Source organism: Stomoxys calcitrans, chromosome 4 (assembly GCF_963082655.1).
Source record: "Stomoxys calcitrans chromosome 4, idStoCalc2.1, whole genome shotgun sequence".
Taxonomy (NCBI): domain Eukaryota; kingdom Metazoa; phylum Arthropoda; class Insecta; order Diptera; family Muscidae; genus Stomoxys; species Stomoxys calcitrans.
Genome location: NC_081555.1, coordinates 46,867,384 through 46,883,573, shown reverse-complemented (window position 1 = coordinate 46,883,573; position 16,190 = coordinate 46,867,384).

Below are 16,190 nucleotides of genomic sequence, written 5' to 3'. Positions count from 1 at the left end.
TTTTCTTATCCCAAATACCTTTCATTTGAGTCCCATATTTTCGTGATTGGTCTAAATATATGTTTGGTAAGTTTTAGGGTGGGGCCCTACTGCCTTTAACAGCCACAGTTTAGGTCCTATCGTAAGAATATCTTACAAGAATCTATTCAATTTGTATGCAAAATTTAAATCTGACTATATTTCAACATATATTCCATGCATTAAAAGTAGTACGCAGACACGGTGGTGTAGGGTATTATATAGTTAGTGCTATTTTTATTGGGAGGAGACCGTCGGTCCCCCCAACGCTGAGACCCAAAAGACAATATATTTGAGTCCTTTAATGCCGAGATCTACATGTCCGGCTGAACGGCAGGACGATACCTAAATACATGAATCCTTATATCAACAAAAGATTCGAATTTTAATGTCATAGACCTTTCCTTAAATTCCCATATTATCCCGTTCGAACAACACGTTCTACTGAAGTGTATTTAGTGGGTGAGTCGGTCCCAAATGTGTATATCAATATCGATGACGTTGGACATTCATGACCGTTTTTAGGGATTTTTGGGGTTGGAGAGGCCCCGTAGATATCTTGGATCAAATTCTTGTAACAGATGTACACTCAACTTCCAAACATCTTTCATTTGATACCCATATTGTCCCAACCGGTCAATATGTCCTGTTGAGGGGTTTTTGGGGGGGGTGGGAGCGCCTCAAAAATCAAGGAACACATTTTTATATTAGCTTCTTCTTCTTCTACCTTCTGTTTGATATCTTCCAGGGGTGTTTTGGGGAGTGGGGAAGCGCCTCAGACCCCAAGTTAATACCCTTTCATTTGATGCCCAAAACAGTAAAAGTGTCCTGTTGTGTGACGTTTTGGGGGGGGTGGGGTATCCCCCAAAAACTTAGGGTGCATTTTTATGCCATGTACGTCCTCTACTCATAAATACCTTTCATTTGATACCCATATTGTCCCAATCGTTAAATTTGTCCTGCTGGTGGGTTTTGGGGGCGGGGAGGGGTGAGCGCCTCAGACACCAATAAATAAACTATTATTTTAGATTTGTATTCTACTTTTTAAATACTTTTCATTTGATACCCATATTGCCCAAAGCGGTGAAAGAGCCCTTTTGGAGGTTTTTGGGGGTGTGGGACCCCCCAAACACTAAGGGTGAAATTTGTACACCAAGTTCGTACTCTACTCCGCCCCACCTTCCCTCCCCCCTTCGAATATCAAAAAATTTAGTACCCTATTTTCACCGGGGGTTCAAACTCTACCATCTGTGAAATGTTCATGAACAGACAAACAAACATATAAATAAACAATTAAACAAACAAACAAAGCGAAATAATTTCATTTTTATATAATAGATGGAAGAAATTTTACCTTGCAGAGTGCAATTCTTCAACACTATTCCAAAATTTCCTTCCTACCGATCTCATCCTATCCTTCATATTTAAACTAACTATATCCTACCTTTGAATCCCATTATCTTTTAGAAGAAACCCCGTATTTCCTCACACACCAATATTGACTTTTCAAATCCTTTTAATATTCTCAACAAATTCCACTACAGTTAATGTTCGCTATTTATTTTTGAAAATTATGTATAATACGCGGTAATCTATTTCAATTTGCAATCAAATTCATGACAACAAAGTATTTTTATGGCCTTGCTTAATGCAAACAGTTTATGCACCATTCAACCTGGCAATATGGTCGGTAGGTTGGTCGCTTCGCCGTTTGCTCATAACGTAAATATGACATGAGTAATGGTTTTCATATCATTTTGCAATAATATTTAAATTTTATTATAATCATTAATAACATTGAGGTTTTCTCTCCGTTGATTTTGATTTTCTGCTTTGTTTTTGTTTTGTCCAAGCGATTGGTTGCATTTGCCATGATATTGCATTTGGTTCTCAGCTTGCGGCAAAACTGACCAAGTCAATTGGATGGTGTTGCAGAGAGCCTTGTACCACCAACTCGGCCGCCGACAGACTTCATCGATATTGAAGTTTTGTTGAGTGGCGTGGCAATGGGATTTCAGCCTGCTATTGGATCTTATTGAATAAAAAAAATATTTTTCCAAGTGTTGAATCATCAATTTACAGCGTCGCTTGAAAAGGAGTTGCCAGGTTCAGTTTGAAGGCACAATGATATTGAATGGAAAAAAAGACCAACTAATATTTATGATTTAGGTCACGTGCAAAGTTTTTTTGAATGAACTCGCTCTGAATGTGGTTAAGGACTCAAAACGGATCGAACGTGAATGCATTGAATCTATAACAGAAAAAGGACGACTCAGCAGTTGTTGCTGAACACTTGTCTGAGGAACTATCAACTAAGAATTCCGGAATTTAAACTACTCAAGGGAACGGGGAATGGGAGACACAGCTTGTATTCTTGCAAAGAGTGGTCTAAATGTTTTTCTTCTTCCGTCGCTAAGCACTGAAAATTCATTAGTAACCAGTCTTGAAATCAGCCAGCCTTCCCTATTTATGGCACACAAATCAGGGATTCCGCCTTCAAATCTTAAGTTGCTGGTTAAGGCCGCTTTTGTAGGGAAAAAGAGCCTCATTGTAGTAAGTGAATATAGAATATTTTAAGTTGCAATTTGGCGATTTGAGGTAAAGGAAATAAACCGATCTTTATTACCAGGAACAGGCAGGAGGCGGCACACACTCTGCATGACTATCACCTCTAGGAGGGCAACAATAATCACAAACTGTGACCGCCTTGGTGAAGCCCCGAACTTGTTGGTTTACAGAAGTGTTGCAGAAGGTTCTTTAAAAGGGCGAAAACCACAGGGGCAAGGAAAAAGTTAAAAGGCATTAAGTTCGGCCGGCCGAACTTTGGATACCCACCACCTCGGTTATATATGAAAACCCCCTTTCGTCAGAATCCGGTGAAAGTTGGATAACTTAATCACCCAAATTCGACACGGACATTAAGTGGTCGAATATATATGACACTATTCCATTTTATAGAACAAAATATTGATCTTTTTGATCCAATTATAAACCGATCTAAACAATATCAAGGTCGGATATCGGGAGGCTCAGAAACACTTAAATAAATAAATAAAGCTTTTATGGGCGTCAGTCCCCCTTATCGGCAGATTAGTCTATAAGGCAGCTATATCTAAACATACTCCGATCAGAACCATATTTAGGTCGGATGTTGGGAAACTTTAACCTACTCACTTTTGCAAATTTCAGCGAAATCGGATAAAAAAATAAAGATTTTATGGGCTTCAGACCCTTTATCGGGAGCTCGGTCTTCATGGCAGCTATATCTAAATATAGTTCGATTTGAACCATCTTTAAGACAAATATTTAGAGGCTTAAAATAACCCACTGCAGCAAATTTCAGCGAAATCGGGTAATAAATGAAGCTTTTATGGCTTTCAGACCCTTTATCGGGAGCTCGGTCTCCAAGGCAGCTATATCTAAATATAGTCCGATCTAATCCATATTTAAGTAAGATGTCGGGATGCTTATAATAATCCACTGTTTTGAATTTCAGCGAAATCGGGTAATAAATAAAGCTTTTATGGTCTTCAGACCCTTTATCGGGAGATCAGTCTATTGTATATGGTAGCTAAGGTAGGCCTTTAACTACTCACTGATTCAAATTTCAGCAAAATTGGTTGAAAAATAAAGTTTTTATGAGCATTAGACCCTTTATCGGAAAATGTCGGTCTATATAGCAGCTATATCCAAATATGGTCCGATTTGGCCCGTTCAAGAACAAAACCAGCGTACATCAAAAAGACGTATCTGTGCCAAATTTCAGCCCAATATCTCAATTTTTGAAGCCTGTAGAGTGATTACAACAGACGGACGGACAGACACATGGACATCGTTAAATCGTCATAGAATTTTACGACGATCCGAAATATATTTACTTTGTAGGATCGGAAATTGATATTTCGATGTATTGCAAACGGAATGACTAAATAAATAAACCCATTATCCTACGGTGGTGGGTATAATAAAGGCTTAGAACAAATCATGGGTCTAATTCTGCAGCTCCGTGAAACCTCTAGGCTAAAGAAGATTTTATCCTCCGAACATATTACAGTGGGATATACTTAGAAGTCAGAGATTGTATGGACAATGTCTAGTAAGGAAACACTATGAATACTCGTTGATACACAAATTCTGGGAAAGTCTCCTACGGACAACGTGGCGCCAGAAGAGGTTGTCACTGCTATGCATTCGTTGGAGTTTATTGTGGTAATTGTGTCGAGTCGAAAATCCCTTGGGCGATAAAAAGCCCCGACCTCTTAAAATCGGCAGGCCCTGATGATGCATCACGGTTTGAACTATTGGGTTGCCCAAAAAGTAATTGCGGATTTTTTAAAGAAAGTAAATGCATTTTTAATAAAACTTAGAATGAACTTTCATCAAATATACTTTTTTTACACTTTTTTTCTAAAGCAAGCTAAAAGTAACAGCTGATAACTAACAGAAGAAAGAATGCAATTACAGAGTCACAAGCTGTGAAAAAATTTGTCAACGCCGACTATATGAAAAATCCGCAATTACTTTTTGGGCAACCCAATACAAGCTGAGCCCGTTCGACTGGCTCCTTGACGTAGGGAGCTATACTCTGCTTGTATCAGAACGTCGCATATACCCGTGGGATGCAGAGACACCAAGATCATTTTCATTCCGAAAGACGGGAAACTTAACCACACGAAAGCACAGTATTTTCGTCCTAATAGTCTGTCATGCTGAAGACTCTAGAGAGGTTGATAGAAGAACATATCTTAGGGCAAAGATCCTTGTTTCCGCAACACCATGCATAGAGTTAGGGCAAGCCCACTGAAACAGCCCTTCACGACCTAGTCGGCTACATAGAAAGTTTCCTCATTGAAGATGCTTTCAATAATGTAAAACCGACTTCAATCATGAAAGAGCTGGAGAGTATGGAGCTAGTCGTCAACAATTCCATAAGAAAGTTTGTTCCAAAAGATGCATTACGGCAAGCTTGAGATCTGTAGATCTAACAAGTAAAAGCGTGCTAAGTTCGGCCGGGCCGAATCTTATATACCCTCCACCATGGATCGCATTTGTCGAGTTCTTTTCCCGGCATCTCTTCTTAGGCAAAAAAGGATATAAGAAAAGAGTTGCTCTGCTATTAAAACGATATCAAGATATGGTCCGGTTCGGACCACAATTAAATTATATGTTGGAGACCTGTGGAAAATTTCAGCCAATTCGTATAAGAATTGCGCCCATTGGGGCTCACGAAGTAAAATAGAGAGAACGATTTATATGAGATCTGTATCGGGCTATAGACCGATTCAGACCATAATAAACACGTTTGTTGATGGTCATGAGAGGATCCGTCGTACAAAATTTCAGGCATATCAGATAATAACTGCGACCTCTAGGAGTCAAGAAGTCAAGATCCCAGATCGGTTTATATGGCAGCTATATCAGGTTATGAACCGATTTGAACCTTATTTGACACAGTTGTTGAAAGTAAAAATAAAATACGTCATGCAAAATTTCAGCCAAATCGGATAGGAATTGCGCCCTCTAGAAGCTCAAGAAGTCAAATCCCCAGATCTATATCAGGTTATGAACCGATTTGAACCATACTTGGCACAGTTGTTGGGAATCATAACAAAACACGTCGTGCGAAATTCCATTTCAATCGGATAAGAATTGCGCCCTCTAGAGGCTCAAGAAGTCAAGACCCAAGATCGGTTTATATGGCAGCTATATCAGGTTATGAACCGATTTGAACCATACTTGGCGCAGTTGTTGGATATAATAACAAAACATGTTGTGCAAAATTTCATTTCAATCGGATAAGAATTGCGCACTCTAGAGGCTCAAGAAGTCAAGACCCAAGATCGGTTTATATGGCAGCTATATCATGTTATGGACCGATTTTACCAAACTTGGCACAGTTGTTGGATATCATAACAAAACACGTCATGCAAAATTTCATTCTGATCGGATAAGAATTGTGCACTCTAGAGGCTCAAGAAGTCAAGACCCCAGATAGGTTTATATGGCAGCTATATCAAGTTATGAACCGATTTTAAACATACTTAGCACAGTTGTTGGATATCATAACAAAACACGTCGTGCAAAATTTCATCCCAATCGGATAAGATTTGCGCACTCTAGAGGCTCAAGAAGTCAAGACCCAAGATCGGTTTATATGGCAGCTATATCAGGTTATGGACCGATTTGAACCATACTTGGCACAGTTGTTGGATATCATAACAAAACACGTCGTGCGAAATTCCATTTCAATCGGATAAGAATTGCGCACTCTAGAGGCTCAAAAGTCAAGACCCAAGATCGGTTTATATGGCAGCTATATCAAAACATGGACCGATATGGCCCATTTACAATACCAACCGACCTACACTAATAAGAAGTATTTGTGCAAAATTTCAAGCAGCTAGCTTTACTCCTTCGGAAGTTAGCGTGCTTTCGACAGACAGACGGACGGACGGACGGACGGACGGACATGCCCCCATCTTATGGTGGAGGGTATAAAAAGATGGGTCAGCAGAGGGCCACCTCATAGCCATCAATAATATATTATTGTCTCTGGAAGAAAAAGGTGTAAAAGTAGTCGCGTATGCTGATGACGTGGCAATTGCGGTTAGCGAAAAGTTTCCGAGCACTCGAAGAGATATACTTCAGGATGCTATAGGTGCAACAGCGAAGTGGGCTGCAGAAGTGGTCTAGGCGTTAATCCGTTTAACACAAAAATAGTTCTTTTCAGCAGGAGATACAATTTATGGAGGGAATGTTCTATTTATTAAAAGCGCTAAATATCTGGGTTTTCTGCTGGACAGGAAATTGAACTCCATATCAAAAATATTGCAAATGCAATTTTTGCCCTGAGCACCTGCAAGAGATTCATTAGCAAAAATTGAGCGTTTCAACCGCGTGTTAAGCATTGGGAATATACTGGAGTTGTCAGACCTATAATTCTTGTTGTTGTTTTTTGTAACCACATTTTCAAGTGGAGGTGGCGATCCTCGTCAAGCTCCTGTATGTGAGTAAGCCTATTCCGGTCCAAAGGACCGATCGCCGCAGGAATAAGGTGGTCTTTGGTAAATTAACGGCGCCAATAACTCGCCTTGTCATATCGAGCATCATAGGCACTCAGTATTAGTGCAAAAGTCTTGCCCTAAACACCTACAAGAGAGTCATTAGCAAAAGTTGAGGGTTTCAACCGCGTGTCAAGCATTGGGGATATACTGCAGTTGTCAGGCCTATAATTGTCGTCATTGTAGCCACATTTTCATGTGGATGTAGCGATCCTCGTCAAGCTCCTGTATGTGAGCGCTTTGGGAACTAGATGGATACTGGTTAATTTAATGGCGCCAATAACTCGCCTGGTTATAACAAACTTCATAGGCACTCAGTATTGGTGGAAGAGTCGGTGCTGCCCGGCCTCTCACTGAGACTCTCCGCTCGATATCGCTAATCGTCCGCGACTGCCGTTGCAGCATCTCCGCATAGAGCATTCCACTATCCGCAACCTGTGGACCGGTAGCTCGAAGCTAAGCTTTTCTTGACATCAATGAACACCACACAGATCGGACCCCAATGCCCCATCCAGCGTAGTGCTCACAGCTGTCCCGTGACGACCTATAATGGTGTTGTGGTCTGGTAGACGGCGCATATACGTACGGCAATACTCAGGACGACACCATCTGATGCACTGAGTTTACTGCCACACCTACTGCCTCTGGACATTGCGGCTAGACAAATTGCTGCAACCACTATTGTGAGGCTAAGGGAGTTTTCTCTTTGATCATGGAGCGATTGTAAATGGGCGAAATCGATCCACGTTTAGATATAGCTCCTATATAAACCGATCTCCAGAAAGTACTTCCTGAGCCTCTCGAGGGCGTAATTCTCATCAAATTTGGCTGAAATTTTGCACTATGTCTTTTTCTACGACCTCAAACGGATACACCTAGTACGGCTTCAATCGGTCTAAAATATGATCTAGCTCCCATATAAACAGATTACCAGAATATATTTCTTAAGCCTCCAGAGGCGGCAACTGTTATCCGATTTGGCAAAAATTTTGCACGCTGACTTTTCCTATAACATCCAATAATGTACCAAGTATTTCTACATTTGGTCCTTTACCGAGAGCTTCCACATAAACCGATCTCCGGAATAAACTTTATGTGCCTCCAGAGGGCGCGATTCGCTTCCTAACATACAAACAAGTAAAAAGGCGTTAAGTTCGACCGGGCCGAACTTTGGATACCCACCACCTCGGGTATATATGTAAACTATAAATTAAAATCCCTTGAAAATTGCATACCTTATGTCCCATAGCAATTATATCGAAATATGTTCCGATTTGGATCAAATACTAATAAGTTCAAGTCATTGCCCAATCGGGATATCGGTCTACATGGCAGCTATATCCAAATCTTTACCGATCTGCGCCATATTGCAGAAGTATGTCAAGGGGCTTAACTTAACTCACTGTCCCAAAATTTCGCCAACATCAGAAAATAAATGCGCCTTTTATGGGCCCAACTTTACCTTAAATCGAGAGATCGGTCTATTTGGCAGCTATATCCAAATCTAGACCGATCTGGGCCAAATTGACGAAGGATTTCGAAGAACCTAACACAATTGACTGTCTTAAATTACAGCAAAATCGGATAATAAATGTGGCTTTTATGGGCCTGAGACTCGAACTCGGAGGATCGGTCTATATGGCAGCTATATCCAAATCTGGACCGATCTGGGCCAAATTGACGAAGGATGTCGAATTGCCTAACACAACTCACTGTTCCAAATTTCAGCAAAATCGGATAATAAATGTGGCTTTTATGGGCCTAAGACCCTAAATCGGAGGATCGGGCTATATGGCAGCTATATCCAAATCTTCTGAGTGAAATTGAATTAGGATTTCGATGGGCCTAACACAACTAACTGTCACAAATTTAGGCCAAAATTGGATAATAAATGTGATAATTATGGGCCTAAGACCCTAAATCGGCCGATCGGTCTATATGGGGGCTATATCAAGATATAGTCCGATATAAACTTCTTCAGCCCTTGTAAGCTTAAATTATCACCTGATTGGGTTGGAATTTGGCCCGAAACAGTATTTTATGACTTACAACATCAATGCCAAGTTTTATCCAAATCGGTCAATATGGTGATAAAGGTCCCCCTAAGCACCGATATCCCGATATGACTTTTTTAAACCCAAATAACTCAATTACAAACTCAGTTAATAAGCGTACATCTTTAACACGATTTTACTTGTTTTAAATCTGATTATACAAATAAATTTTATACAGTTTGGAATTCAGATAATGTAAAAAGATGTATTTTTTGCATTTTTGGTTCAAAAAATTATTTCTATTGTTTATTTTCTATTGAAAAAAGTTGCTTAAATACCTTACCTACCTTCTTCTTGTTGTGTATATAGGACATGTTGAAGATGTGTCTTAAGTAAAATTTGAACAACATATGTCAACTTAAACGGGTGTATATGTACTACAAAGTAGGCAATTTTTTTTTATCAAAAACGCAAAGCCTTGACCCCCATTGTGTCTGTCCCGCAATGGCAGTCAGAAGGAGTTCTACTTTAGGTTCTCATTTCTTTGAGAACTTGTTTGGTTTAGCGGGTGTGAACATTCTCAAATTGTAAGGCTTTTTTTTGAGCAATCTGGATGGTTCAACGGCAGAAACGAGAAGAATGCTTCCTTCTCCTTTTCCAATTGTATCACAATGGACGAAAACGTCTAAGGGAGTCCTTTGGCAAACTGTCACTTAACAAAAATAAATGATCTAACCTAACCTAACCATCCTGATAACTGAGTTGATAGTGGCTTGATTTTCAAGAGCGAAGATTATATAATTACTTAACCAATTTCTACAAGGAGCGTTGGTGTGCTGCAACAGACGCCACTGATATATTTTTGGGACAATATTTATACACGTTAAGGATTGTTTATTTTATCAGGTAAGCTCAAATGCGCTAACCAAACTGTATGCAGATTTTAAAGTAAGAATAACATAGTTGTTTGAAATGTTTGCAGGTTGGTAACCTTAAATATTTAAACTATAAATAACATAAGGTTTTGTATGGATGGTTCATGGACGGACGAAGTTTAAGATAGGCATTTTTGGTTTTAATTTTTTTCTGTATGTATTTGCAATATTGTTTGTCATTATTGTTCGTTAAATGTTACTGACCATGCTGTGTTTTTGGGCCATCGGGGCTTTTATTCGAACTAAATGCGCTGGAAGTGTTTCAATTTTTTTCAACTTCTTTTATTTCCATTTTGTTGTTGAGTGGTATTAAATTTTATTTATCGTATCTAATTGAAAAATGAGCACCACATTTGAATATAAGTATCAAATATTAGTTTATCAAGCTACAAAATATGGACTAGAAATGCACCCTATTTGGTACATATTATTGTAATTCTGAATAAGGACCTGGTAGGTTAGGTTTAAGTGGTTGTATGAAATCACATTCAGATAGATAGACAGGAGATTGCTTAAAAAAGTCTGATAACTTGGGAGTAACCACATCCACTGATGCAGACAGGTCCTCAAGAAATACGAACCTTAAGTGGAAATTCTTCTATTTGCCAGTGCAGGACAGGTGCAGATGGAACTTTTAATCTATCAGTATATGTATTGTATAACCCACACTACTACTGTGGTACAGGGTATTATAATTTAGTGAATTAGTTTGTAATACCTAAAAGGAAGAGAGGTAGACCAATTGATAAGTATACGAATCAACTCAAAATCACTTTCTGATTCGATTTAGCTATGTCCGTCTGTCTGTCCATGTTAATTTGTGTCCAAACTACAGGTCGCAATTTTTCATCCGTTCATCTTGAAATTTAATATATATATATATATATATATATATATATATATATATATATATCGCCAGATTTGCACTCCTAGAGCCTCTGCAAGCGCATTTATTGACCAATCTTCCCAAAATTTTGGACAATGATTTCTTCGACGACTTCTACAATGTCTATAAAGTTTGCTCGAAATCGATTCAGATTTAAATATAGCTCTCATATATATATTCTCTTCGGATTTGCAGTAATATTGCAATAAGATGGTCATTTGTTAATCGATTCTCTCGAAATATGGCAGGAAGGATTTTCTCTTGCTTCTCAACATTATAGAAGAATTTTATAGAAATCGGTTCAGATTTAGATATAGCTGCCAAGAGCCACTGCATGCGCATTGTTTGACCAATCTTGCCAAAATTTTGCACAACGCTTTCCTCGAAGACTACCACAATATCTAAGAAGTTTGCTTGAAATCGGTTCAAATTAAGGTAAAGCTCCCATATATATGTACGTCCGATTTTGAGAAATATTGCTACAAAGTGGTAATTTTTAAACCGATTCTCTCGAAATTTTGCAGGAAGGATTTTCTTATAACTCTCGATATTACTGGTGAATTTCATAGAAATCGGCTCAGATTTAGATATAGCTGTCATATATCTATACCGCCGGATTTTTACCCCAAGAGCCACTGCATGCGCATTGTTTGACCAACCTTACTAAAATATTGCACAACGCTTTGCTCGACGACTACCACATTATTTGAGAAGTTTGCTCGAAATCGGTTCAGAATTAGATATAGCTCCCATATATATGATCGTCAGATTTTGGGTAATTTGCAACAATGTTGTCATTTGTCAACCGTAGTTATTACATTTTGAACATATTTGCCCGCCGAGGTCCATCAAAATTGTAGGGTAGGTGTAGGGTATTATATCGGAGGCCACCGTGGCGCAGAGGTTAGCATGTCCGCCTATGACGCAGAACGCATGCGTTCGAATCCTGGCGAAACCATCAGAAAAAATTTTCAGCGGTGGTTGCTGGCAATATTTGTGAGGTACGATGTCATGTAAAACTTCTCTACAAAGAGGTGTCGCACTGCGACACGCCATTCGGACTCGGCTATAAAACGGAGGCCCCTTATCATTGAGCTTAAACTTGAATCGGACTGCACTCATTTATATGTGGGAAGTTTCCCCCTGTTCCTTAGTGGAATGTTCATGGGCAAAATTTGGAATTTTATAGGGTATTATATAGTCGGCACCGCCCGACTTTTGCCCTTCCTTACTGGTTTTCAATCAGACAGTGAGTGAGATTTCTGTTCTAGCCATCGATAGCAAAGCGATAGATTTCTTTAAGCTTAGATTGAGCCGCATAGTCTTGGAGCTTCTACAGCACCCAATTCACGATGGTTTTATCTCAAGCATTGCTAACATCTCGCTAGAGGCTTGTCCACAGATTCCAATCTCCTGAAGCACATCTGCTCTACACCCAGAACAAGTGAACAGATGTCCATGGTTTTGTTAGATCCTCAGCCCTAACCCTTCAAAATTTCAAAGAGCTTTCTCTACCTATTCTCAAACGACAGATTTGTTACTAGTTTTTTTCGTTTCTATTCCACTCTGTGGTTAGGTTTGCAGGAATTTGTCTAGCCAAAATATTCAGAGGTATTAGGCGTAGCAATTAAATCAGGGGATCGCATTCTGTGGATCCGTCTGAGTATTGAACAATAAATGGAAATTTGGCGCTCCGTCTACCAGACCACAACGCCATATGTCATTATAGGCCTGGCAACTGTGGTATACAACCAATGCATTACAATCAGTTTAAGCCTCGTGGAGTACACTTCAATGATTTTCATAAAGCTTCAATATATATTTTCATCTGATTTGGACTAGTATTGTCATAATGTAGACATTTCTTAAGGGTGTAAAAATGCACCACGATTTCCACTATGACGATCACAATATCTAGGGTTTTGGTCGAATTCAGTTCAAATTTCAGATGTATGCTTATCCCTGCTTAATTTGATGCAGATGATGATAGAACGAAGTCCTGAATAAACTTTATATAACAGGATATTTCATCTGATTTCGTTGATATTTACTTAAGATATATAGCCGTGGTAGTTGGTATCCAAAGTTCGGTATCCCGTCCGGACTAAATAAGTTTCCAATTGGTTTATCCTGTGTTGGATTGTCTTCTTGTTAAATTAAGTTGGAAGCAATCGTAGCGCAGGGGCTGGCATGCCCGCCTATGATGCCAATGCCTGGGTTCGAATTCTGGCGAGAAATTCAGAAGAATTTTCCATCGGTGGTTATCCCCTTCCTAATGCAGGGCACTTTAGTGAGGTACCTAGCCATATACAAACTTCTCCCTAATAATGTGTCGCACTGCGGCACGCCATTCGACTGTAGAAATGAGGTCCCTTATAATTGAGCTGAATCGGACAGCACTCATTGATATGTGAGAAGTGTGACCATGGGCAAATTTTGTTTTGTTTAATTAAGTTAACCTCACTAACCACTCCGATTTAAGGACTACATTTTGAATTGTTGCAAACGCCATGAAGCGATAAAAAGACCTAAAATTTTCTCTCCCACCGCAAAAAGAAGTAAAAATCTGTTACAAAAGCAATTCCATTTAACACACAAAACTCAGCTGAGTGATTTCTGTATAATCCCTATAAATAGTTCATTCTATTGAATCTCCAATTCCATTTCAATTTAGTAGTTTGTCCATTTTTTTTTTTTTTGTTCTTTGGTTTGGTTTTATTTTGTTTTCAATCTGTACAATTTAGGTCATATTTTTGTACAGTATTATTATTAAGTTATTTAAATCCATTATTAAAGCTTTAGCCATAACAATGTGCACAGACGTGTTCATTAGTGGTATTATTGTTATAAAATTGGAGCAGCGCAAGTAGCAAGGTACAGTGATTTGGGCAGTATACTCACTCGCAGATGTTCAATTAAAAATGCTTAATTAAATAAACACAATTTAAATGACTATGTCAAATGATTGCGAAGACAACGTGAAACAGTAGCTTCTATTGTAGCTTTTAACACACAAGTACGAGAACAGAACAATCATTCTAGTGCATATACTGTCATAAATACATTAAAGTCAAAAAACTCCCTAGCCGACATGTAAGGCGATGGGCGTAATAAGGGTCTCAAATGAAAGGTTTTTGGCTGTTTAGTTATAATAATGTAATAACTTCGGAAAATAGATTGCATTTTTTTAATTTTTTGTATACCCTCCACCATAGAATGGGAGTATACTAATTTCGTCATTCTGTTTGTAACTCCTCGAAATATTCGTCTAAGATCCCATAATTATAGATATTCTTGATCTTCATGACATTTTAAGTCGATCTAGCCATGTCCGTCCGTCTGTCCGTCCGTCTTTCCGTCCGTCTGTCTGTCGAAAGCACGCTAACATTCGAAGGAATAAAACTAGCCTCTTGAAATTTTGCACAAATACTTCTTATAGGTGTAGGTCGGTTGGGTCCATGTTTTGATATAGCTGCCATATAAACCAATCTTGGGTCTTGATATCTTGCTTTCGATAGGAGCGCTACAAAAGTTTTTTTTTTATATCCACCACCATAGGATGGGGGTATATTAATCTAGTCATCCCGTTTGTAACTCCTCGAAATGTTAACCTGCATCCCTAAAAGTATATATATTCTGGATCCTCTCAACATTCTGATTCGATCTATCCATGTCCGTCCGTCCGTCCGTCCGTCTGTCTGCCGAAAGCACGCTAACTTTCGAAGGAGTAAAGCTATCCGCTTGAAATTTTGCATAAATACTGTTTTGATATAAATCGATCTTGGATCTTGAGTTCTTGAGCCACTAGAGGACGCAATTACTATTCGATATACCTAAAATTTTATATGAGGTGTTTTATCGGTTCATAACCTGATATAGCTGTCATAAAAACCGACACTCTAGAGGGCGCAATTTCTATCGGATTTGGCTGAAATTTCGCATGACGTATTTCGTTATGATTGATGATCCAACAACTGTGTCAATTATTGTTTAAAGTGGTTCATAAACTGATATAGCTGCCATATAAACCGATCTTGAATCTCGACTTCTTGAGCCACTAGAAGGCGTAATTCCCTTCCGATTTGACTGACATTTTGCATGAGGTGTTTTGTTATGACTTTCAACAACTGTGCCAAATATGGTTCAAACCGGTCCATAACCAGATATAGCTCTCATATAAACCGATCTGGGATCTTGGCTTCTTGAGCCTCAAGAGGGTGTAATTATTATCCGATTTGGCTGAAATTACATATACAACGACTTCTCCCATGACCTCTAACATACGTGTCAAATGTGGTCTGAAGCGGCCTTTAGCCTGATACAGCTCCCATGTAAACCGATCTCGCTATTTTACTTCCTGAGCCTCTAACAGGCAAAATTCTTATTCGATTTGGCTGAAATTTTACACATAGACTTCTACTGTGGTCTCCAACATTCAATCCATCGGCCCAGATTGAGATATCGGTGTCACATATGCATACAGCCTAATTTTTACTCCAAGAGCCACTGCAAGCAAAATTTTTGACCAATCTTGCCAAAATTTTGTACAACGCTTTCCTCGACGACTTCGATAATATCTGAGAAGTTTGAAGAAATTTGATACGCATTGTTTAATAACCCATTTGATAACATCCGCCGAGTTCCATCAAAATTGGTTAGAATTGGATATTAATAGCTCCCACATTGCACTTATAGGGTAAGTTTAGAGTATTATAAAGTCGGCACCGCCTGACTTTTGCCCTTCCTTACTGGTTTTTTATTAAAATCGGTGAGGACTACTCACACCCCAAAGCCCCAAAGGTGTTTGGAGTGATAAAGACATTTGAGATTCAGAAGAAAAGCTTTTGGGAGTACAATACTAATCTATCTGTCCATAATACGGTGCTGAATGCAAAGATCCGGCCGATTCCGAGCAAACTTCTTAAATAATGAAGTCGTCAAGGAAAGCGTTGTGCAAGATTATGGCAAGATTGGTCAATAAATGCGCTTGCAGTAGCTCTTAAAAGCTCGGAACCGATTTTGACCACACTCTATATATATTGTGGCAGTCATCGAGGATAGCGTTGTGCAATATTTTGGCAAGATTCGTCAATAAATGTGCTTGAAGTTTGTCTAGGAGTGCAAATCGCGCGATATGTACATATGAGAGCTATATCTAATTCTTAACCAATATCCATGATTTCCACCAGTAATGTCGACAGTCGTAAAAAAATCCTTCCTGCCAAATTTCGAGAGAATCGGTTAACAAATGACCATTTTATTGCATTATTACTGAAAATCGGACGAACATATATAT